Raw genomic sequence first — 3,460 nt, forward strand, 5'->3', positions numbered from 1 at the left:
TGCGGCGGGACACGGTGGCCCGGCCACGCCGCTCGCTCGTGTCTCGGCCTAGGAGAGGCGTCGGCCGAGCGGGGCCGTGCTGGTCCCGCCCCCGCTCCCGCCCAGCCCCGCCCAGCGCTCCTGGAGTCGCTTCGGGGCCTCGCTGCCCGGCGGGCGCTGACGCTCCACGTGGTGGGTGGGGGTGGGGTCCTCCGCCTCCCCGTCCCTGCTTGCTCCCCCCGGGCCGTAACTGAACCCGGGTGTGCTGGGCGTTTTGGCTGTTGTCCTGCTTTTATTAAGACTAGATCGGTGAATAACGAAAGGATTTTTCCTAACGCGAAAACAAGATCAGGAACACTTATTGACCCTTCCATCCACAGAGGTGGAAACTGGCTCTGCCCGTTTAAGGCACTTTCCCAGGGCATCACAGCTACTAAGTGGCAGCGCCCATTCCAGCCCAACTGTCTGTCCCCAGACTCCAACTCCTTTAACTACAACTCAAAATAATGTCTGTCTGTTTTTTTGAAGTTTGGTGGGAGAACCAGCTCCTGAAACAATTCCAAAAGGGGAAATTCTGAACTATAGTTTTCTTCTCTGCCAAATGGGGAACAATTTCTGTGCCACAGAACGTTGTGACAGTGTAAAAATGGCAATGGGTGCTTAGCAAGGTGACTGGCACAAAATGAGCAAATGATACTACAGGTTGGAGGAAATGGATCAACCAGTCCTGAGGTGCCTAGCAATTGCCAATAATCGGCTACTTTCTGACCTACAGAAACAGCAACTTCATAATTCAACCTAACTTGCAGACTCTTCTAGAAAGCTGTCAGTGTTTCAGGGGCTCAAGGCCAGCCTGCAGTGGGGTGGCAGGGCACCATGAGGGGGAGTGAGCCAGCGGGGTCTTAGAACTCTCCAGAGCCACTCCTTAGCTGTGCTTTGAAACCATTTTCACAGCTGGCGAGGTGGCTCACGCCTGTAATCCCAACACTTTGGGTCACAGAGGCAAGAGGATTACTTGTGTCCAGGGGATCGAGACTAGACTGGGCAACTTGACGAGACCTCATCTCTACAATAAATAAAACAAAATTAGCCGGACATGGTGGCACATGTCTGTGATTCCAGCTACTTGGAAGGCTGAGATGGAAGGATCACCTGAGCCCAACTGGTCAAGGCTGAGTTAGTTGTGAGCATGCCACTGCACTCCAGCCTGGGTGGGGTGAGACTCCTATGGAAGGAAGGAAGGAAGGAGGAAGGAAGGAAGGAGGAAGGAAGGAAGGAAAGAAGGAAGGAAGGAAAGAAAGAAGGGATTACACTTCCAGATTTAGGTGGAGGCTGAGCGCTCTGCCCCACCCTTCCCCTGACGAGAGTCTCCTGAAAGGGACAAAGGGTTCTTACCAAAATGGCTGCAAGGAGGGATGGGCCAGACTTCCAGATGTGAGTTTGAGATTTTCCTCTCAAACCCCTGTAACGCTGGTTGCAAATGTTTGAAAGTCCAGTCTTTGAGTTGTCTACCTTTATCTCGACTTGGTAAACTTAAATGACCAGCCATGCTTGACACAATTCTACTTCTAGAATTTTATACCTAGGATATGTGTACAAATTACTGTAGCATTACTTATACTAGTGACTACTTAGAAACAACGTAATGTCGAATAAGAGGGAATTTGTTGAATATAACCCCAAATATGATAGAATACTACATATTAAATGAAGTAAGTGATGTCCTTGATATAGTATCGGGTGGAAAAACAACTTTATTTTTTAGTTGGAGTCTCACTCTGTCGTCCCGGTTGGAGTGCAGTGGCACGCTCACAGCCACTGCAGCCTCGATCTACTGGGCCACCACACCAGACCAATACAATATTTTTTAAAATTAGCACGCCTCATCAACAAGGGTACCTGCATAATGAACATTTGTATACTTAAGCCTGCATTGTACCCCACATCTTTAAAATAAGAAACTAAAAAAAAATTGATAGTAGACCAGGCGTAGTGACTCAAGCCTGTAATCCCAGCAATTTGGGAGGCCGAGGAAAGAGGATTATCTGAGCCCAGGGGCTCAAGACCAGCCTGGGCAACTTGGCAAGACCTCGTCTCTACAACAAGTCAAAAAATTAGCCAGGCATGGTGGTGCACGCCTGTAGTTCCAACTACTTGGAAGGCTGAGGCAGAAGAATTGCCTGAGCACAGCAGGTTGAGGCTGCGGTGGCCAGGAGCATGCCTCTATACTCCAGTCTGGGTAACAGTGAGACTCCAACTCAAAAAAAACCAATTAATATATTTATATTTGAGCTGGGCATGGTGGCTCACACCTATAACCTCAGCACTTTGGGAAACTGAGGTGAGAGGCTTGCCTGAGTCCACAGGTTCAAGACCAGCCTGGGCAACTGGGTGAGACCTCATCTCTACAATAAAATAAAAAAATTAGCCGGGCGTGGTGGCACATGCCTATAGTTCCAGCTACTTGGAAGGCTAAGGCAGAAAGATCACCTGAACCCAGCAGTTTGAGTCTGCAGTGACCGAGAATGTGCCACTGTCCTCCAGCCTGGGCAACAGAGTGTGACTCCACTCAAAAAAGAAAAATGTATATTTGTATGTCAGAATATATACCAAAGCCGGGCTTGGTGGCTCAGTCTGTAATCCCGCGCCTTGGGAGGCTGAGGTGAGTGGATTGCCTTAGCCCGCGGGTTCGAGACCCGCCTGGGCAACTTTGGTGAGACCTCATCTCTACAATAAATAAAAAAATTAGCCGGGTGTGGTAGCGCGCACCTGTAGTTCCAGCTACTTGGAAGACTGAGGTGGAAGGATTGCAGGAGCCCAGCAGGTCGAGGCAGCGGTGGCCGAGAGTGGCCACTGCACTCCAGTCTGGGCAACAGAGTGAGATTCTAACTCAAAAAAAAAAAAGAATATATACCAAAATTTTAACACTGGTTATCTCTGGGTGGGATGATTTTTATTTTCTTCTTTATGTTTATTCATATTTTCTCATTTCCAAAATAAACATGTATTACTTGTATACTTTTTTTTTGGAGTCAGAGTCTCACTCTGTCCTCCTAGAGCTATAGGCACGCGCCACCACACTTGGCTATTTTTTTTTTTTTTTTGAGTTGGAGTCTCACTCTGTCGCCCAGGCTGGAGTGCAGTTGCATGCTCACAGCCACCGTAGCCTCCACCTGCTGGGCTCCGGCGATCCTTCCACCTCAGCCTTGCAAGTAGCTGGAACTACAGGTGCATGCTACCATGCCCAGCTAATTTTTGATTTATTGTAGAGACAAGGTCTCACCAAACTGTCCGAGCTGGTCTCAAGCACACAGGCTCAGGCAATCCACTCACCGCAGTCTCCCAAAGTGCTGGGATTACAGGCTGAGCCACCAAACCCGGTCAGCTATTTTTATTATTATTTATTGTAGAGATGAGGTCGGGCCAAGTTGCCCAGGTAGTCTCAAACCCCTGGGCGCAGGCAATCCTCTTTGCCTCCCAA

The sequence above is a fragment of the Carlito syrichta genome, unplaced genomic scaffold, assembly GCF_000164805.1.
Source record: "Carlito syrichta isolate Samal-C Ts95f unplaced genomic scaffold, Tarsius_syrichta-2.0.1 Scaffold304341, whole genome shotgun sequence".
NCBI classification, from domain to species: Eukaryota; Metazoa; Chordata; class Mammalia; order Primates; family Tarsiidae; genus Carlito; species Carlito syrichta.